At 33.5% G+C, this 23,332-nt stretch overlaps 1 protein-coding gene across 9 annotated transcripts in view; it reads left to right on the top strand.

Annotated features, from left to right (window-relative positions):
- Positions 1 to 23,332, top strand: part of KHDRBS2 (KH RNA binding domain containing, signal transduction associated 2) — a 795,325-nt gene that overhangs the window by 608,022 nt on the left and 163,971 nt on the right. For 6 of the 9 annotated variants that reach the window (XM_055113704.2, XM_055113702.2, XM_055113703.2 and 3 more), the window contains 2 exons: positions 16,107 to 16,189; positions 18,321 to 18,354. The exons of the other annotated variants lie outside the window; for them this stretch is intronic. The gene's annotated coding sequence lies outside the window, so the exon portion shown is untranslated. The remainder of the gene's footprint in view (positions 1 to 16,106; positions 16,190 to 18,320; positions 18,355 to 23,332) is intronic. 9 annotated transcript variants of the gene reach the window in all.

The following is a 23,332-nucleotide window of genomic DNA, read 5'->3' as shown; positions in this document are numbered from 1 at the left end:
TTTATCAGTAACATTTCGTATATATTTGAGTATAAAAATTGTCACTATTTTTGTAAAGCAAGAGGAAAAAGAATCTCTCACCCAGACATCCTACTCATTATTCTCTTTTATCCATTTCAAACAGTGGTCTTGATCTGATAAAGCAATGAAAGAACAACCAGCTATAGGTTGTTATTCTTTTGATGTATTAATCAATATGACTTTTTATTCACTGTAATTATTTGATTGTTGTTGTGGTCTTATAAACCTATGACTCTCTCACCATTCAGACTAGATCTTTATATGCATTAACTCAGGGCAGGGTTATCGCAGCAGAAAAATTAGTGTTGAACAAGAAAAGAAAACATTATTTTTAAGTACAAAAACAATGATTTGCAAGAAAGGGAATTTTGATTTTCAGATAACTTCATTTTGAGTAACATAAGCCTGATTTACTTTGAACATAAAGTTTATGCATTAAACAGTAGATATAAAAGACTTCTACTACCTACCTACATATGTCTGCAAGAAAAAGGTTGTCCAGGCTCAGAAGAGAGCTCAAGAGGCAGCAATATCTAAAATATTAGCATGGCCTTTAATATGGGTTCTATACACTGTGTCACTTATCCAATAAAAGCCTCAGATGGGTTTGGAACACAGAGAGGACCTCTGACTAAAGGGGAGTCTGGGAGGCAGCAAGCCTCACAGAGTTGTCCACACCACTCTGTGAGAGGCGCAATCCTGTAGAAGTATCTATAGGACGTTTCACCGCACTGGCAAGAGTGAAGCAAGTCTGGCAGAGAAAACTGCACACACAATTGCTTTCACAGGAAGGCAGGGAGGATGCAGTAGCTTCAACATAGACCAGTGCTGGCCAGGATGCAGATGTTGTCATTGGACACAATAACATGGAAAGGTGAGAAGATCAGCTGCTCCCTGCCACCAGTGCCTCCAGAACTTAAATCCAAGCCAGGAAAAAGAGAAGGGGAAAAATAAATCCCTGACAGAGGAACTTCTGATCAAAATTAACCTGAATTGGCTGGGATGATTTTTCTGCACTCAGCGGAATGGAGACTTAAGTTTGAAATCAAGTTAAGGTTTAGAAAAATATAATTATATATAGCAGAGACATTTATAGGCAAGTCATAACTTGCTTCACTCTTAAAATAATCATAAATGAATATGCTAGGCTTCTCCAGAGACAGAGAATGATAATTTCTTTAAGTTAGTATCCTTTTAGTGGCAACTTTTATTTGAACAAAAACCATCAGCAAGTAGTCCTAACTGGCAAACATATGCACGAACAGAGGATGCCTTCTCTTGTCAGTATCAGAAAACAATGCTGGTCCCATATGGGTTCATGGCATCATGTCTGCCCTCATGATCTTCAATGTGATGGCTCCCAAAGTTGTCAAACATCATGTCTGACATCCACCTCATGCAAGTGACACAAATTTGCATGGCATTTTAAGGTTTTTAGATAATAGTGCAGCCTAAGCATATTTTAAAGTTATCTGTATGCATGGTCTATGTATATTTTCAGATAATGCTCTAACTCTTGGTTAGATGATCCCATAACAACTGGAAACCTCACTGAAAAATCAAATTAAATAAACAAATCAGATTAGCTAAAAACTAGACAATCAGACTAACTAAACAAAGTATTTTAGTAATAATAAAATTAAGAATAAATTATTTGTGCCTACTAATATCTGGGCAACAAAAAGTATTACTGAACTCAAATATGATTAAATCAGAATCAATTTGATGCCATTTAGGAAACTGAATAGTGGTGTTCTGAGGTCTTATAGTGCCCTGAGGTCACTACGTAATATTTAGATAATATTTAATGTATATTTAGATAATTTTCACTTTTAGTATACAGTATTAATGGAACTGTGACCATTTAGCTTAATAACCGTTGAAGCACTAACAGTTTTTAAATAAAGTTGTCACAAAATGATATTTAGATAATATTTAGTGTAATATTTAGATAATTTTCACTTTTAGTATACCATATTAATAGAACTGTGACCATTTAGCTTAATAACAGTTGAAGCACTAACAGTTTTTAAATAAACTTGTCACAAAATGACATATGAAAGGTTATCAAGAATTCTTTGAAAGGAAATTATTTTTTAAACGATGTTATTAAAAGATTACTCTTGTTCTTTTAGGCCTTTACATGAAAATATATAGACTAGTATTTTAAAAGCTACAATGCTTTTTTAAAATGTAACTTTTTAAGGTTGACTAATGAGTAAAAATATATAGTTAGAAGAAATAAGACCAAGTGTTTGATAGATCAGTAGGGTGACTGTGGTTCATAATAATCTATCATACATTTCAAAATAGCTGGAAGAGATTAATTCAAACATTTCTTGCATAAATAGAGACAAATATTTAAGGTGGTGGACATCCCAATTACACTGATTTGATCTTTACAAATTATACGAACGTATTAGATTATCACCTGTACCCCAAAAATATGTACTCTATTATGTAACAATAAATAAAATTTTAAAATGTTACTCCTTATATCATTCTCTCTATATTTTCGTTCATGTAATACCGAAGTTTGTAGGGTTGTTTTGTCTTGTTTCTAAAGGGAAGAGAGAACAGTGATCAGTAATTTGAGCTGGCTGAGTATCAAATATAAAGTTTCAGTATCAAAAGGCCTGTTGCTAAAAAAATGTTTAACTTTTACTGCAAAAAAATCATGTAGTAAGTAAATGATTGAAAATACTGAATTGTATAGTAGTTATTAAAGTTGATTACATGATTTATGATTGATATAAGGGTATATAGCATTAATAACAATAATGATAGTGGAATCCTCTGGTTTTTGAGCACATATGCTGGGCAAGTTACTAGAATTTTCACATAAAAACTTACTTGAAGCATCTGTAATTCTTTGAACAAGAATGCAAATGAAGTATAATTAAACTCATTTTACAGAAGAGGAAGTAGTGTCACACTGCTAAGATGTATAGCAAAGCCAAAATTTAAAACAAAGTTTGATAACCCACACATTTTCCAAAATACTGTCGAGTTTTCTAACTCTGAATAAATTTGATCAAAAAGAGGAGACAGAATTCCAGGTAGTCTTGACATAATTTCTGTTCTGCAGCAATATGAAGAATATTGATGTAAAAAATGATATGACAAAACATCTTAACTTGAAGTCAGTCATTTTACTTTGATCTTTCCCCATTCATCATTCTGATTTCATCATAGAAAAATATAGATGAAAGTATTCCACACTTGCCACAAAGCATGACTACGGTCATTGGTGGAAAAAATGAATTCATTTATAATCTAAATTCCATTTTCACATTTAAGAAAACCACTCACATGATTAAATAAGCATGAAAGCAACTTCAAGCTTTTATTCGTCAATCTGTAGATAAAAACTCTGCTTTAAAGAATAAGGGTCTTCTGGCTCAGGATTGACTTGGCGATGCGGGCTCTTTTTTGGTTCCATATGAACTTTAAAGTAGTTTTTTCCAATTCTGTGAAGAAAGTCATTGGTAGCTTGATGCGGATGGCATTGAATCTGTAAATTACCTTGGGCAGTATGGCCATTTTCACGATATTGATTCTTCCTACCCATGAGCATGGAATGTTCTTCCATTTGTTTGTATCCTCTTTTATTTCCTTGAGCAGTGGTTTGTAGTTCTCCTTGAAGAGGCCCTTCACAACCCTTGTAAGTTGGATTCCTAGGTATTTTATTCTCTTTGAAGCAATTGTGAATGGGAGTTCACTCATGATTTGGCTCTCTGTTTGTCTGTTGTTGGTGTATAAGAATGCTTGTGATTTTTGTACATTGATTTTGTATCCTGAGACTTTGCTGAAGTTGCTTATCAGCTTAAGGAGATTTTGGGCTGAGACAATGGGGTTTTCTAGCTATACAATCATGTCATCTGCAAACAGGGACAATTTGACTTCCTCTTTTCCTAATTGAATATCCTTTATTTCCTTCTCCTGCCAATTGCCCTGGCCAGAACTTCCAACACTATGTTGAATAGGAGTGGTGAGAGAGGGCATCCCTGTCTTGTGCCAGTTTTCAAAGGGAATGCTTCTAGTTTTTGTCCATTCAGTATGATATTGACTGTGGGTTTGTCATAGCGGGAGGCATCACACTACCTGACTTCAAACTATACTACAAGGCTACAGTAACCAAAACAGCATGGTACTGGTACCAAAACAGAGATATAGATCAATGGAACAGAACAGAGCCCTCAGAAATAACGCCACGTATCTACAACTATCTGATCTTTGACAAACCTGAGAAAAACAGGCAATGGGGAAAGGATTCACTATTTAATAAATGGTGCTGGGAAAACTGGCTATCCATATGTAGAAAGCTGAAACTGGATCCCTTCCTTACACCTTATACAAAAATCAATTCAAGATGGATTAAAGACTTAAACCTTAGACCTAAAACCATAAAAACCCTAGAAGCAAACCTAGGCATTACCATTCAGGACATAGGCATGGGCAAGGGCTACATGTCTAAAACACCAAAAGCAATGGCAACAAAAGCCAAAATTGACAAATGGGATCTAATTAAACTAAAGAGCTTCTGCACAGCAAAAGAAACTACCATCAGAGTGAACAGGCAACCTACAAAATGGGAGAAAATTTTCGCAACCTACTCATCTGACAAAGGGCTAATATCCAGAATCTACAATGAACTCAAACAAATTTACAAGAAAAAAACAAGCAACCCCATCAAAAAGTGGGCAAAGGACATGAACAGACACTTCTCAAAAGAAGACATTTATGCAGCCAAAAGACACATGAAAAAATGCTCACCATCACTGGCCATCAGAGAAATGCAAATCAAAACCACAATGAGATACCATCTCACACAGTTAGAATGGCAATCATTAAAAAGTCAGGAAACAACAGATGCTGGAGAGGATGTGGAGAAATAGGAACACTTTTACACTGTTGGTGGGACTGTAAACTAGTTCAACCATTGTGGAAGTCAGTGTGGTGATTCCTCAGGGATCTAGAACTAGAAATACCATTTGACCCAGCCATCCCATTACTGTGTATATACCCAAAGGACTATAAATCATGCTGCTATAAAGACACATGCACATGTATGTTTATTGCGGCATTATTCACATTAGCAAAGACTTGGAACCAACCCAAATGTCCAACAATGATAGACTGGATTAAGAAAATGTGGCACAAATACACCATGGAATACTATGCAGCCATAAAAAATGATGAGTTCATGTCCTTTGTAGGGACGTGGATGAAATTGGAAATCATCATTCTCAGTAAACTATCGCAAGAACAAAAAACCAAACACCGCATATTCTCACTCATAGGTGGGAATTGAACAATGAGAACACATGGACACAGGAAGGGGAACATCACACTCTGGGGACTGTTGTGGGGTTGGGGGAGCGGGGAGGGATAGCATTGGGAGATATACCTAATGCTAGATGACGAGTTAGTGGGTGCAGCACACCAGCATGGCACATGTATACATATGTAACTAACCTGCGCAATGTGCACATGTACCCTAAAACTTAAAGTATAATAATCATAAATAAATAAATTAAAAAAAAAGAATAAGGGTCAATTTCAAACTAGAAATATACTTGTATAAGCCATGCAGTCATGTGTTAAGAACCCAAGTGAAGATACCATTCAGTGTTAAATATTTTTAAAAGGCATTTCCTGTTGTCGATATAATGTGTAACATTTGGCAAAATTCTAGTCAAATTCTAGTTTCCAATTAAATATCTGAGGTAACAATAAGATAGCTGTTTTTGGTAACAGGTACAAGTTTTCCAAATCCATCATTAAAATTAGTTTCTTAGTCTCTTTATGTAGAAATTATTAATTGTTATTCAAAAGAATATTTACAGTGTGCATTGGAGAAAGTCACTCTACTTGATATGTTGTTTTCTCAGTCTCTTACACTTTATTATGAGAGGAATTGAGAAAACAGGAGAAATAGTTGTCTGATTCATATACTACCGGTTGCCCTAACAACAGCTGGCTTATCTTTCTTTATACCCAAACACATAAAAATACAGAATGAACCAACTTAAAAATTGGCAACTAGTTACTGAACACTAATCTTACGTTCCTGTTCCACGATGCTTCATCCTTCACCATGGAATATAGTGAAGGATCTATATCCAGGAGAAAATTGGAGATGCTTGATCTCACAGGTTTTCTATCATCTTGATGCCTCTCAGGATGACCTACATCAGTAGAAATATGTTCTACTGTTTTCCCTCTCCTCTGTCTCATTGTCCTTTGTCTCACAATGGTACACTATATTTCGTATCCTCTAAATTCACAGTCTACTTTTTTAGACATGATGAAATTTTTCAACTACTGTAATGTCATCATGCTCCTATCTCCTCAGTGTCTTGTGTCATTTTCACAATACCATATGGGGAAATGAGAAGACAAAGAGAAAGGCAATTGACAGCTATGTGGGAGAGTGCAATGTCCAATCTATTCAACAGAGCTCCTACAATGAGAAATGTTTATTGAGTTAATTATGAAACCAACACGTGTCCATTGTAAACCAGAAATTATAAAAGGAAAGAGAAATATATTTAATGAAAATGGAAAAATAATAACTGTTAACATTAATATGTAATCTCTGTTCATAAAATTTTGATTTCTTATCTATAAAGTATAAGAGGATGAGCTAGATGAGCAAACATCTCTGATTTGTCCAACTTCTGTAATTTTTTCAAAGTATAAACTTTAAAATTAGAAATGAACTCTTATTTATGGAATTTACAAAGACCATTAAATAAAGTCTGTGACTGGAATGAAGGCAGTTTTAAATGTCTTTAAACAGGGAAAATTATAATTATATGTTGCTTGAAGATATTCTTTAAAATGAAATTAATGTTGAATTTTTAAACTGTGTCTTTTAACTTTCTTGTTAGGGGTTTATGAGTATAAATTAATTTATTGACCAGTAAATAATTATTTAGAATTTATTTAGATATGCTGCTTTATGCTTTCTTGTAAGGCAATAATTTTTAAAATAAGTAATATCACATTTCATCAGAGAAACTTCTCTGGAATCCTTTTATCACCTGATAACCTTTAATGAAGCACAAATTGGCATAACTTTTTAAAGATTTTTTTGTTTCTAGTGAGTAATTCAGGTACAAATAATGATTGTCTTAGGATTTGACAGAATTAATGGGAAATTAGTATTTTTGGAGGGCTTCTTTTTTTTTTACATTGTCGTCTATGATTACAAAGTAGTCCATTCTCAAGGTAAACAAAAATAGTATGTAAAGTAAATATGTAATTTAAAAATAAGAAATGTATAATCCTACTCCTCAGAGATAGCTGTTAATAGATTGGTTTGTAGTTCTTTTCTATTTCTTTGTCTTTATTTCCTTCATTTCCTCCTCCATTCTTCAGCTGTTTGTTATTTATTTATTTGAAGTGGGATTCTGGTGTGTAAATATATGCAATTTCAATTTTCAGAAGTGAGCTGAATTTTGTTTCTTAGTGAAAAATAAGCTAATACCCATTTCCAAAAGGTTGATTTGTGTATGCGGGGATGATTAAAGTTGTATCATGTATTATGGAACTAATCCATAGTACACACTCTAGAGTGTGAGCAAAATATCTTTATCTTTTCAAGCTTAAATTTCTTATAGGTAAAATGGTGATAATAACAGTACATACTCATAGAATTATGAGCTATGTTAATTAAAATCATGCAGGTTTGTGTATATTCTCCCAAGTTTAGTAAATATCTTCCCCAAGTTAGTTATTTTTTCTTGGGCTAACATTTTTACTTTAAAATATCCAAGATATATATCAAACGTGTAAATAAAAATTAAGTCTATAAACATATTAATATGTTTAAATATATTTAACATTTAAACACCTTAAACATTTTTATAATGTTCTCTTTAAAATATTTAGCTAATGTAGCCTTTAGAACAGTTGTTAAGAAATCATCATTATATTTATAAGCAAATATATATTGGATGTATTTATAATAGTTACTATAAGGTATGTTTATATATAAGAATCCTTACAATGATGTTGCATATATATTGTTTACAATGAAAGAGTCAGGGGTAAAAATGAAAGTGAGACTAACAATTGTTTCAATAATAATAATAATCTGAAGAAAAAGACATTTTAAATAATTAAGTGCATACTACCTGTCAAGACTGTTGTGTTTTTGCGAATTATTTCATTTATTTTCTCAACAACCCTAAGTATAAAGTTGATATTGGCTCAAGATATTGAGTCCTGTACAGTAACCCTAATCATCATGTATATTATGCCTGTCTATATTTGCCTACTTACCATTGATTAAATGGAAGCTATGTGTATCTAAGTATAGAATTTAGCCTTTGTGGAGGTTGAGATATCCTAAACAATATAATAACATAAAATCTCAATGAAAAATGAAAATAAATGGGAAATTGTCCCTCTAGAAAAATAGTCATGGTTACTTATTTGTTTACTAACAACATGCTGTATTGTATTGATTTGTCCCAGTCTGTGTGACTGCAAAAATAAAATGGAGTTTTCCATTTATCTCTTTTCCAATCTGATGATACCCACTACTAAAATATATTTTATACCTTATTATACTTAGTAATAGGATACCAAAGTGAAGGTGAATATAAAAACAAGGAAAAAGATTTGGAAAGAAAAAGAATGTAGCTTAAAAGCTGATATCCATTAGAAGTGCTGGGATTAAACAGATAGTAATGTGAAAAACAAAAGATACACCTCTCCTTACATCCTTTAGGGAATGTAATGTCCTGAGATCTAATAATTCTCATAAATTGCCATCTTGTACTGTTTATCACATAAAGCAATAACATTAGATATTTAAAATATGCATTCCCTTTACAGTGAAAAAAGAACATTCAACTCCTAAATACATCTGGAGCTTCTTTTTTCTGTCTCACAATAATTACTTTCTTAGACCATTACACACTTTCCTTTCACTTCCACCAGCAGATTTTTCTTTTATCATTTTGGAAAATGTCTGTGTACAGTGTTAGGTAAAAAATAAAAATTTATACCAGCCTCTCACTTGTCTGTTAAATAAAATTTGTATTTTTAGAAAATTATAAATACTGCATATCATGCACCTTAAGATTTGTCCAGAGATATTAAAAAATAGGAGTACTAAATCTATGCATGCCAAAGGTATACCAAAGTCATTTTACCACACTATTTTATAAATATATTGATGTTTGAGAGACAGTGTTTTTGAACCTACATTTTAAGAGTTCTGTATTTTGGTATATAATACTATATATTGTGGGGTAAAAAATAGACCCTCTTGCAAGCCTTAACAATATAAAGTTCTCGATAAAAATGTATTTTTTATTTGTTGTATTTAGATTAATAGGAAATATCTAGCATAGAGTATTTTAAAAAGTTAATTACTCATAGGTAAAACTTAGTGATGAGTTTATTTGATTCCTCAGAAGTAGGAGATAACCACTAATTTTCTCAGGATTTAATTCCAAGATATTTGAATATTTTAAGTAATATTCAAATGATGTATTGAATCCACATAATTTTCCATCACTAATTCTACCATTTCATTGTATCACCCAAGAAAACACTTCACCCTGCAAATAACGCTAGTAATGATAGCCTGTGACTAAATGAAGTAGGTTCAGAAGAAAGTAGCCTCATGACAATTTAGTTAAAAAATATTCAGTGAATGCCAAATAGTCTGCTGTGCTAAATATATTGCTAGCTGTCACATAAGGGAAAATGACATCAACTGCAGTATCTTGGTTTAAAGATGACGAAGAAATATTTTGCAGAAAAGCAGCCAGGCTTTACCTTTCTGATGCAAAAATTGGAGCCCTCTTAGGAGAAGGCTTAATGGTTTTTTTCTTAACTAGTATATTGGTCCAAGTTGAAGAGAGACATTTTTCAAATTTAATTAAATGAATAAATATCAATATACTTCCATCTTTTCTGGTCTTAAAATACTTCTTATGTACTGTTTATGACTTTTGATAAATTGCATAAAACTTTAGCTGGGGAAGAATAGAATTGAAATTAATTAAAAATGTGAAACAGTAATAAATAAATGGAAACATTCTAATTTATATTTAAAATATCAGAATTGTGATTTCATTTCTTTAGGATCTACTATTAAAAGAACTTCATTTAAAAAAGGGAATATAGTTATTCTACCACTAGATAAAAATTAACATAACTTTTGTCATTATTTTTATATACTTCCTTACATTTGTCCTTCCATCTTAAAAAAAAAAAAGTACTTTGCAGCTATTGGATAATTGACGTTTTTAAATGAGTTTAAAAGTCTAATTTTTGTTTGGTTTGCAAAAGCCAGAACATTCACAGAAGTTTTCTAATTTTCAACCAAGAATCCTGCTTTTGAGAAAAAAAAAAAAAAAAAACCAGAAGGTTTGTGTCTAAATTAAACAGGTCAACAGTTGATCTTAATTTAATTTACTAAACAATTTCATTTAGCAGTTCAGAGACTTGGGCTTCTTCCATGAAAGTGTAGCCATCTGGAAGATTCTACTATTTGATCTAATTTATCTCTGTCCACCTTTATTGCTGAAGTGCATTGCAAGGACCCAGAAATACCTATTTGTGACAAACCCACTTTTGAAGCAATACATGGCAAATCATTAGAGAGTTTAGTGTTTTACAATTAATTTGCTGTATTATATCGTTTAAGAAGAAAAAAAAAAGCTTTTTCAATATAAAAGCAACATATTTCAAAGTCTTAGGCTTACTCTATTTCCAAATTCGACACAAGTTTCTGAATTTTCATTCCTGTGGTCAGATAGTTCCACTGTGCTGTACACTTCAGGGTCTGGTGTACTCAGAAGCAGACAGATTTCTGGTTAACTGCAAGAATCAGGAAATGCACTTTTGTATTAGGAAGTGGCTCCTAAGTTTCAAATTGTGAAACAAATATATATATTTGGTAATAAAATTTCCCCACCACCTATTCTCATCCTGCAACGTAGAAGGAAGGGTCTAGAAACACAGTGTAAACGAAAAATAACTTCAAGTATGTCTACAATGTCCACAGCAAAAATACTATAATAATATTTTACATGCTAGAGAATGTTTCTAGAATGTGTATTTATTTATAAAGCTAAATTATTTGATAATGATATTTGGTAAATATTTAGGCATTATTTTATTCTCTGGATATGTTTTTAGAAATGTGAAGACGTAAGTGCTCTATTGTATTTATTTTCCAAGTAGGATTTATTTTGTTGCAATAGAAGTATACCTTCTTTCTCGAAATAATGCTATGATAGCATTAATGTTTTACAGCTGCATTGAATCAATTCATAGACTTATCAAGTAACAGAAATAACACATATCTCACTTCTCAAGTGATTTGTATATATGACTAATAGTTTTGATCTTAATAAAATCATAGGCAACATCAAAATATAACTATTCAACTTGTCAGACTATTGGTTCCTAAATATAATAGTTTTTTAAAAGTATTTTCAATGTATAAAATGTGAAAATATAACTTGAGAATAGAAATTTCAGAACTAAGCACCATCTATTAATTTGTTGATAACTATTCATTATGATGGAATTAAATTTCAAAATTAAATTATTAGAGTAAAAACTGTGAATAATCTTTATAATTAAAAATTAAAATAAAGTATTCTTTATATTACACAGAACATCAGTTTTGTAATACATTTAATTCTGGATTTTTTTTCCTTCAAAAGATATTCAGATTTTAGCAGCACTTACTTACATAAATGAATAAGATTGTATTTCAGACTTTAATAGAACATTATTTATGTAATTTTTCTATTTTCTATATCATATACTTACCCACCTTCTAATTTTATTGATTACACAGTTTTGAAAGTTTATTTTTTTCTACATTAAGGCAGTAAAATTTAGAAATAAGTATTATCTATTTGAACTGATCATCTATTCAAATAGGACATTTGCCAGAATTAGCCAACAACCTGTTAACTCTTTCTTCTCCCTGGTTTTTCTGAGAATGCAAGCATTACTTATAAGTGATGCAACTCCTCTTACACTTAAAAATATACCCTTATATTGTAGTAAAACACTTAAATATTTCCTAATAGTTCTGGCAACATTTAAAACCAGTGATTTATGTCCTATATTAACATGATAATACCTAAACCGTATTTCCAATACTCTATTTCCTAAAATATTTTCTTCTATTTTAATTTTTGACATATGAAAATTAGCTATAAAATAACTGGAGAAACATACTATATTTATTTTTAATTGGAAGTAAAATTAGAATTTATAATTTAATTCCTTTATGAAATGCATACCAAACACAAATTTTTATGTAACATCAAAAATAGACTAGACATGAATTAGAGCATGAATTATATTAGCTAACAATATGTAGAATTAGAAAAAGTATATCTGTTAAATTACAAATAAATTGTGTTAATATCCAATAGGTATATATTTAAAAATTAGAAGTAAGTTAATTGCTCAGCCAAAATATTTTTAATGTGCTGTAACACCATAGACACACCTTTATTTATTACAGATATTAAAACTATAGTGCTAAACTAATCAAATTCAAATCAATTTAACCAAATATATTTCAGTGAAACAGTGTTTAAGAAATGCAAAATATGCTAAAGAATGAAAAACTCATGACTTGTAATCAAAAGCAGTCAACTTTAAACTTCTACCCATCAGGTATATGATAAATTTGTCATTTTCCAGTTGTGTTCTTAGCAGGAAGTTGTCAAGAAGGCTTGACATCTCTTAAACTTGCATCTAATTTGTCGGTGTTTATGAAGCTAATGTTGATCTGTAAAACCACAGTACAGGAAGGAGAAGATAGCTACAGTTCTGTTAAAATATGTATACATCAGGATTTGCAAATACCATGCATGGTGTCAAAGGATGCCTGTTTTCCAAAAGGAAATGGGGACTGTCTTTTCCTCAGTTCTTGTTGTTGTTTTTTTCCTATGTCAGATGATTCCCAACTAAATTTGGGACAATAAGGGGTATTGTTAACTAATTTTCCCAGTATTTGGATATATTAGAATGAATAACAATGGATAAATATAATACTGCTATATCCAAAATGCTACAAAATTCAGAAGTCATTTTTTCTCATAAATTCAAAAATGTCAACCTTCCATTGATACTATATTTTCAGTAATTTTGTAAAACTTCTACCCAAGGAAGGGTGTTGAATTAAAACATCTAATCTGCTTGTACTTTTAAAATGCTAGCTTTTATATAAGAAAAGTAGAAAGATCAGTAAGTGTGGTGTTACAAGTTCAGAAAACAATTGAAATACAAAGGTTAAGCCTTTCTGGTATAATAAACCAAGTTTCACCTTTGACTGGTTTGACCCGGTTATTTCTATTTTAACCCTGTTTTGATCTTCAATTACAAGGCAGCAAGAGTCAAGCCACATACATCAATTCTTTCCAAACTTTTGATTTTTCTTTCATTTTTACACCAGTGTAGATTTTTGAATATTGATGTATTCTCTTTACTCCCTAACTGATAATGTGAGATACTATAAGAATCCCAGGAATTTTTAATAGTAGTTGAGGTTTCATTAAACTTAGTTTTCAAGTGACATCTTAAAGTTTATTCATCAAATAATTCAGGGTGTAAAAGTAGCACATAAACATTAATTGAACAGTCATTAAGCAGTATAACTGTTTGTTTTCAGTTAATAGAGGACATTAAGCTCCATACCGTGTGGTGGAAAACAATAAGGTCTTATGATACACGTGCCATTAAGGATACTGCTACCAGACTTAACCAGTTTCACTTTACAAAATAATGGTCAGCGGTAGTCAGAAGCTTGCCCAAGCCATAGGTAGTCAGATTTCTACTGCCATGTCCCAGCTGCATATATATATATATATATATATATATATACACACATACATATATATATATACACACATACATATATATATATATAAATATATATATATATATACGGTGTCTCATGCCTTATGCTAATGGTAATGACTAATGTTTGTCATTATCTTCAATCTTATTTTATTTTTATTTTTATTTTTTTAATTTAATTTTATTATTATTATACTTTAAGTTTTAGGGTACATGTGCACAACGTGCAGGTTTGTTACATATGTATACATGTGCCATGTTGGTGTGCTGCATCCATTAACTCGTCATTTAGCATTAGGTATATCTCCTAATTCTATCCCTCCCCCGTCCCCCCACCCCACAACAGGCCCTGGTGTGTGATGTTCCCCTTCCAGTGTCCAGGTGTTCTCCTTGTTCAATTCCCACCTATGAGTGAGAACATGCGGCATTTGGTTTTTTGTCCTTGCGATAGTTTGCTGAGAATCATGGCTTCCAGTTTCATCCACGTCCCTACAAAGGACATGAACTCATCATTTTTTATGGCTGCATAGTATTCCATGGTGTATATGTGCCACATTTTCTTAATCCAGTCTATCATTGTTGGACATTTAGGTTGGTTCCAAGTCTTTGCTATTGTGAATAGTGCCACAATAAACATACATGTGCATGTGTCTTTGTAGCAGCCTGATTTATAATCCTTTGGGTATATACCCAGTAATGGGATGGCTGGGTCAAATGGTATTTCTAGTTCTAGATCCCTGAGGAATCGCCACACTGACTTCCACAATGGTTGAAGTAGTTTACAGTCGCACCAACAGTGTACAAGTGTTCCTATTTCTCCACATCCTCTCCAGCACCTGTTGTTTCCTGACTTTTTAATGATCGCCATTCTAACTGATGTGAGATGGTACCTCATTGTGGTTTTGATTTGCATTTCTCTGATGGCCAGTGATGATGAGCATTTTTTCATGTGTTTTTTGGCTGCATAAATGTCTTCTTTTGAGAAGTGTCTGTTCATATCCTTCCCCAATTGTTGATGGGGTTGTTTGTTTTTTTTCTTGTAAATTTGTTTGAGTTAACTGTAGATTCTGGATATTAGCCCTTTGTCAGATGAGTAGATTGCAAAAATTTTCTCCCATTCTGTAGGTTGCCTGTTCACTCTCGTGGTAGTTGCTGTTGCTGTGCAGAAGCTCTTTAGTTAAATTAGATCCCATTTGTCCATTTTGGCTTTTGTTGCCATTGCTTTTGGTGTTTTAGACATGAAGTCCTTGCCCATGCCTATGTCCTGAATGGTATTGCCTAGGTTTTCTTCTAGGGTTTTTATGGTTTTACGTCTAACATGTAAGTCTTTAATCCATCTTGAATTAATTTTTGTATAAGGTGTAAGGAAGGGGTCCAGTTTCAGCTTTCTACATATGGCTAGACAGTTTTCCCAGCATCATTTATTAAATAGGGAATCCTTTCCCCATTGCTGGTTTTTCTCAGGTTTGTCAAAGATCAGATAGTTGTAGATATGCGGCATTATTTCTGAGGGCTCTGTTCTGTTCCATTGGTCTATATCTCTGTTTTGGTACCAGTACCATGCTGTTTTGGTTACTGTAGCCTTGTAGTATAGTTTGAAGTCAGGTAGCGTGATGCCTCCAGCTTTGTTCTTTTGGCTTAGGATTGACTTGGCAATGCGGGCTCTTTTTTGGTTCCATATGAACTTTAAAGTAGCTTTTCCCAATTCTGTGAAGAAAGTCATTGGTAGCTTGATGGGGATGGCATTGAATCTATAAATTACCTTAGGCAGTATGGCCATTTTCACGATATTGATTCTTCCTACCCATGAGCATGGAATGTTCTTCCATTTGTTTGTATCCTCTTTTATTTCACTGAGCAGTGGTTTGTAGTTCTCCTTGAAGAGGTCCTTCATGTCCCTTGTAAGTTGGATTCCTAGGTATTTTATTTTCTGTGAAGCAATTGTGAATCATTCAATCTTATTTTAAAAAACCCCTCAGGAGAGACTGATCATAGATAGGATGCTGCTGAAAGTGAAACTGTTTTTCTAAAACACATAATATAAAAAGCACTTAAATACAAAAGGTTGGATGGATAATTTAGTTTATTTTGGGTATGCTTGACAACTGCTACTGTTATTAAATTTGCCATGAGACTGATTGACATCCAATATGAGAATGCTTTATAGATGCCTGTATGTGTAATTGCACAATGCTTAAAGCTGTTCTGCTCATCTGGGACTGTAGGTGAAGATGTATGATAGAAAAACGAAAAGCTGGAATAAACCCAAGACTGGCTGTTTGGAGGTTTAATGTTTTTAACAGTGGAGGTGAGTCCCTTCATCTATTTGTGATTTCATTTATGAACTCTGCTTACAAGACAGGTACAGAACACTTCATTATGGACCCAAACATATATGCTTAAATGGATAAAGTAGCTGTTTGCATCAGATGGAAGCTAAGTGGAGACATTAAATTAATGTCAAACAAGTGAGAAACTCTTTTAGTTTTATTCTACATTGTAGCAGCATAGTGGTAATATGGTGACTTTCATATGCACACAATTTCTGTGTGTCTTATTCATCAGAACTTGAGGTTATAAATTCCTGTATTACAAAGAAAAACAAAAGCAATAATCAACTAATAACGAAATATATTTTGTTCAGAGAATGTGATGAATGTTCACACTGTTTTTCACAATAAGGTGGATGGGGGACAAAAAGTTTCTGTGGAGAAGAAATGTCATCCACCATACATGATGGCTCTTTATCGAGCCTTTGCCTAAAGTATTACTGTACTCATCCTGCCAAGTATCACCTTTTTTTATTAGAGGAGAAGTTCAATTTCACTGGAGAAGGCCAAGATATAGGGACTTCCAATAAGTCTTTGTAGAATGAAATGGGATGGAATGGAGTAGGGTAGAACAGAACCCAGTAGAATAGGACTATAATTATTTGTTCCTTCCTTTAATTCTAATTTGTTCTGAAACAAAAGGAGAAATAAATGTATGGCTGACCAGAGATACAGATGATTTGGAAGATACATTTCTGTTTTCTTCCTTGTATATTCTTGTATTTTAAAATAACTATCTGGGGAGTATAAATTACACTTACATTTGCTTAATGAGATAGGAAATTGTGTAAGATATATTTCATGAATTTTTTCTTAAAAGAACTTAAGTAATTTTTTTAATGAAAGTACATTTCCCAGGACCTGATATTCAGAAAGACCTTAGGGAAGAGTTGAGAACAGTTATGGATACTATAGAAACATTGTGCCTCCTTCTATTTTGTCTCAGAGGAGTTTGGAAGAAAACAGTATCTTATCTTTATGACCATCTTGAATCTGATCCATACTTAACATCTTTCCAAACTCTTTTCAGAGTTCCACGTAAATTCTCCTGTACAATATAACACTCTCTTTGGAATTCACTGTCAGTTAACGAACTACACTGTGTATAAAGTGACCATACGTCCTGGTTTACGCCTGTTGTTTTAGGGTCATAATCATTAGCACCACATTTTACTCTCAGATGTGTCCCAGTAGGGATGAGAAATTATGGTAGTCTTATCTATAAATAATAATAACATGTCAACAATAATAACCAATAACCTTATTGGAAGCTTGCTATTTGTCAGAGACTTTGAGTGCTTTCATGTATAATGAATTCTTCATAATAACCCAATGAGGCAAGTATTTTATTACCCCCATTTTACATTAGAAGAAACAAAGAGTTAAAGAGGTTAAACAGCATGGCCTGCTCACATAATGGGCCCAACCTTAATCCAGATGAAGGTCTGACTTTATAACATCGTGTGCCCGAAGATGGTTATGCTATCTTCTTCTTTGCTGGCTGATAGAATTAGCTTTGTTTTTTTTAATACACTCAAAGATTATCAATAGTTCTCATTTACTATTCTTCCTAGATGTTATAACTATATTTTTATAAGGACTGTGGATTTTAAGATGCAAGAAAAGAACACCGAAGTGAAATAAAATTCATTTGGGTTTTAGTTCAGGATATTAATTTTACTATATTAATAAAAATAACTGTGATTTGTTGAGTGACTAGTTTATGCAAGATTGGGACTTTCCCTTTGTTATGTCACTGACCCTAAAAACAGCAGTGCAAGGCAGAACATTTGAACCCCATGAATGTATATGATTGCTTTAACTATTAGCCCTAAATTGGTTCATAGGTTACAAATGAAGCTTGGGACATTAACTCGTTTCAGCAGGCCTCTCCAGCTCTGACATTCTTATCCCTAGCTGTCTCTAGGAGTACTTGATTATCAGGATATAAGACATGGAATCTGGATGCAAGGAAAAATTCTTGGGGACAAAGCGACTTACTCAGCACCTCATGTTTATATTAACTATTGTGCATTGAGTGCTTAATAAGGGCATGCACTTTACATATTTTTGTAAACATATTTTCTTCTATTTTTCTCCTTACCATAGGCCAAAACAGAAGATAATTTGGATTTGAACCAATGTAAGTTTAACTCCACTATGCTAGAGAGATCATCTATCTCTGAAACTCTCTATAGATTACCATAATTTAGGAACTTTTCTGCAAAGCAGTATTAAACATGAATAAATAACATTTGCTGATAATCAAATTTGTTCCACGACTGTATAAAGAATATCAATATAAAAACAGATATAATAGTGTTGTATAGAGATTGTTGAAATTCCTTGTCGTATTTTCAAATAAAAAGTGTGGAAATTTTTACGAGTGCAGAGTAAGTTCTGTATACTGCAAAGAACAAGGTTAATGTAAATCTGTGCCTATATGCAAAAGATGATTACAATTCACTTGGGAATACAAGAATATAAATCCACAAATGTGGATTGTGTACTATTTTAAAATGCCAAATTTTATAGTGTAATTTGAACAGTGGTTCTTAACTGCATATGCATATCAGCATCATGCATGGTGTGTTTTAAAACTACAGATGTCAGGACCCTACTGCATTGACTAAGTAAGTTTTGAGGTTAGAACCTGGAAATGTGCATTTTTAAAATTCCACAGGTGATTTTGAGGTGTACTATGGATAACAACCAGTGGATTAAAATATATGTGTAACATATTGATAAGTTAATTATGCAGATTTTAAAATTTAATTTTGGCTGGGATATAAAAACATGGCTTTATAGAAGAGATAGGATTTGAATGGAAGGTCAGATGTGGACAGAAAGTAAAAGAAACATTTATTTCTTTTTCGTATTTAGCCCAAAATAAAATTTTATCTTTAAGGTTTTTATCTGCATTTCAGATTCCTAATTGGATTGGGCTGGAATAGTAAATAAAACAATAAATACCTGGAAATGTTCAATTATTTTCTAATATATCTGTGATATGGCTATATGAAAATCAGGTTTGAAAGCTTGCCTGAAAACTTATATATTATAGTATTTATATTAGTATCAATAATAAGGAAATCTAATCACAGCTAATAAATGCAATTTAGGCTGCAAACTACCAAAGGGCAGGATTTATGTTTTATTCAAATTTGAATTCTTAGATATTTAGCATAGTGGACTAGCCTATGCATAATATATATTTGTTTGTTGAATGAATTAGACATTTGGACTTATTTGCTTTATTTATTCCACCTTGTGGGGCAAATTTCACTGGTGTCCATTTGAAGGCTTAAGAACTTTTGCTATGAAAGTTTTGGTTTGTTCATCTATTTGTTTCTTGACCCAGAACCAATGTTCTGACAAAGACTCACAATCATTAGCTTATAGGAGAAAGCTTTTAGGTTTTTTCTTTCCAAGAAAAAGACAAGGGAAGGAAAGACAGGTGGAAAAGGCGTATGAGAGTTGCAGGAGAGTTCCTTTTTAACAGCAGGAGAGTTCTCGTTCTAAGTTTATGCCCACAGCAGCTGGTAAACCACTCTTCTCAGATCAGTCCTTCCACAGGGAGCACTGAAGTCACCAAACCTGCCGATGATCAGGAGAAAGGCTTCTAAAGCTTTCCCAAGCTCTATCTGCTAACCAACTTTTTTTGTAGGACACGTTTGTTTTGTCACTGTTTCGGTTTGGGGTGTTAACGGAGCTTTAAAGGCACAGTAAAAAGATCACAAAAACTATTTTGCTTATGTTGCATATGTCTTTCCAGCACCAGTCAAGCCAGGGTTCTTTTACTTTTTGGTTGTTGTTGTGGAAACGATGTCAGATGTTCATATGTTCCCAGTGGAATTTTACAGTACTTTTGGAAACAGTTTCATAGGGTGAAAATAATAAGAAGAAAGAATGAAAACAAAACACAGATGGGAAAAAAGTACAGTGACTTGATGATAGAAAGCTTTGATTTTCATTGTTCTACTTTTGAAAATAAGGGTAAAAGTCGAGGGCATCTTACAATGCTTAGCTGTGGACATCCATGTGTAAAAACATTTTCAGTGTGAGACTACTTTGATAATGATGACAGCCACTTACTTTGGTATTAGGAAAGGGGCAGGTAAGATCCAGAGGATGGAGCTTGGGCAGAAGCTGTTGTTACAGGACAGGATTCCTGTAATCTACTCTCTCTATGGGCCATCTTTTGAATAGTTGCACTTTTTCGGCTTCCCCACTCCTTTCTCCGGGTGCCTTGTGATTGCTTTACCCTAGACAAGTCTGTTTTTCCTCAGGAGAAAACAAATCCAAAATAAACATAATTACATAATTCTTTATAAGCAGTGATTGAATAAGAACATATCTAAAACAGTTTAATTCATATTGGGTGGCATAAAACAGCTGAAAATCTAATGAATTTCTGTTTTAGGAATGTTTCAAAAGTAGGCCATCACGTGCATGGTATATACGTCATCTTGAATACAACCGTAATTTTAATCAGTCAGTGATGTGCTGGCACCGGCGCATACAAGCTCATAGGATCCAAACGTGTGCATCTCTTCTCAACTAAAGTTCAATGACTTCATTTTGGTAGCTTGAAGTAGACCCTGGTGTGTCTACTTATACCATAGAAATTGGAGAATGTTACAAATCTGGACTTTTTAATTATTTTGCAGAGAGCCAGTTTACCAGCACACCACTGAGTTACATGCACATTTTAGAAGTAAAAAGAGACGCAATATAAATATATGTCTCTGTAATTAGGGATGTTACTTGCTGAGTAAATATTTAAAGAAGACATTGCTTAAGAGACACAGTATTTTGTTAGACTGCCTAGGCTCAAATCTTTTATTAGTTGTCACTTAACCTCTCTGTCCTTTTGTCTTCTTATCCTTAAAATGAGAACTTCATAGGATTTTTCTGATGATGAATGAGTTAATATATATGATGCACTCAAAAAAGTGCCTGCCAGAGAAGGTTCTCAATAAGTATATTCTATTAGTAGCAACAAGAGATGAGGCTATATGGTTTTTACAATCTTCTCTTAAGAGACTGCCTAAATTCAGTGTTATTTTCCTTGTTGATCTTTTATATCTCAGAAGCCCATACTCAATTTCCACAAGTTTTGTAAAGATCCGTTAAATGAAATCACATCAAATCTCTTTGAAATGCATAAAGCACTATGTAAATGAAAGGTGGAATAATTATGTTAAAGGCATCATCTTGAATTTTGTTTATACTGCATCTCTGAAATGAGCATCAGATTTCTCTCTAGGCAGTTACTGCTCCTACAGAAACAAACACAGATGGTGCCCAAACTTCCTACTGAATACTTTGAGGCAATGGCGTTTATCAAAATACCTCCGGTCACTAAATGTACAAAAACTTCAAACAAACTCCACATCTCAGTGTCAGGCCAACATAGTTATTTAGGCAAATAAGCCTTTCTTTGACAATTCAAGGATTTTCTGATGTGTGAAATGGACTACTTCAACAAATAAAAAATCTTACATGTAGGCTGTTTTATAAAATAGGATATTAACATTGCAATTTCTTTTAGAGAAAAATAAATCAGTTTGTCTTCTGTGATGAGCATTTCTAGCCAAATTAAAAGGAATTTTTTGGTTGTGCATGGACACGTTCCCTTTTCCCATTGACCTTCTGGTCACATAAAGCAGAAAAAATATATGTCTTAAAAATACGTATTTAGGCAAGGCACATTGGCTCATGCCTGTAATCCCAACACTTTGGGAGACCAAGGCGGACGGATCACCTGAGGTCAGGAGTTCGAGACCAGCCTGACAAACATGGTGAAACCCTGTCTCTACTAAAAATACAAAAAATTAGCTGGATGTGGTGGTGCATACCTGTAACCCCAGCTACTTGGGAGGCTGAGGCAGGAGTATCACTTAAACTAGGAGGTGGAGGTTGCAGGGAGCCAAGATTGCACCACTGTACTTCAGCCTGGGCGACAGTGCAAAACTCCATCTCAAGAAATAAATAAACAAATATGTGTGTGTGTGTGTGTGTGTGTGTGTGTATGTATGTATGTATTTAAACCTTCTAAGAACCTAGTCTTTGGAATACAGACCTTCCTATTCCACAGGATACTCCTGGGATTTCTATAACCTAAACTCTCCTTATTGAGTTTTGTGTTGTTTCTGGGCATGTTTGCCTTTGAATCCACTTTTTGCCCTTTCTCTGGCTCAGTTAGCAGGAGGGAGATCTGACCCCTGAGGTTTCATTTCCCAGAAAGCTGTCTCAGCTAGCTTGCAACTGGCTTCTGCCAATGAGGATTTGGGGGTAAGTACCCTGGCAGGAGCCTATGAGATTGAGAAAAAGGTAGAAGTCAGGTTATTTTCCCAACATTCACTTTGCCTCCTGCGCCTTCCCCAGCAGCAGCTGTATCTTTTCCCCACTCTGCCTCTCACGACTCAAGTTTGCCACAGTTCCAGTTCCCAGCAGGTAATCCAAGGCTCCTGTGTTAGTTATAGAAGCATCTTCTTGTCCTGTCCTGTGTCCCTCCAGCTTAGGGTTAGTTACGACTTGCTCCTGTTACTAATTTCTGAGTTGAGCAACTCAGAGAAGAAATGGGTAATGAAAGAGACAAGAAATGAGCCTTTTCTCTATTGGTTTCTTGTCTCTTTCATTACCCATTTCTTGCTTTAACTAAGCCCCTGCATTATAGTCCTTTAACTACTTCAACTGAACCCTATTTTCCTAATTGAACCCTGATTGACCCAAGGTCTGACACAGGCCACTTGCCCATACTGGATTCTTGAGCAAACAACAGAAGTGCTGTTCTCTCTCCCGTATCCATCCTGAATATTCCAGAGATTTCTGGTTCATGAACACTAGCAATCATGATTCCCTTTACAGCTCTCCTCCTCTAGTTAAATGATGATTCTACCTTGAGTCTGCACTATATTCCTGAGATGTTGGCAGAAAGTATTTTTCTATGTTTCTGCTAACATTAGTGTCACAAGACACTCAAAAATTATACTCGATTATTAACCTTCTTCAGGCCACATCCCTCAAATTCACTGCAAGGAACTGATTTATAGGTGGTTGGTCTATCAAATGTTAGCGCCCTTTCTAGTAACTCACAAAGAATGACAGGGTCTCCA

Source organism: Pan paniscus, chromosome 5, assembly GCF_029289425.2.
Source record: "Pan paniscus chromosome 5, NHGRI_mPanPan1-v2.0_pri, whole genome shotgun sequence".
Classification (NCBI taxonomy): domain Eukaryota; kingdom Metazoa; phylum Chordata; class Mammalia; order Primates; family Hominidae; genus Pan; species Pan paniscus.
Note: the sequence above shows the minus strand (reverse complement) of the source record. Positions and strands in the feature narration are given on the sequence as shown.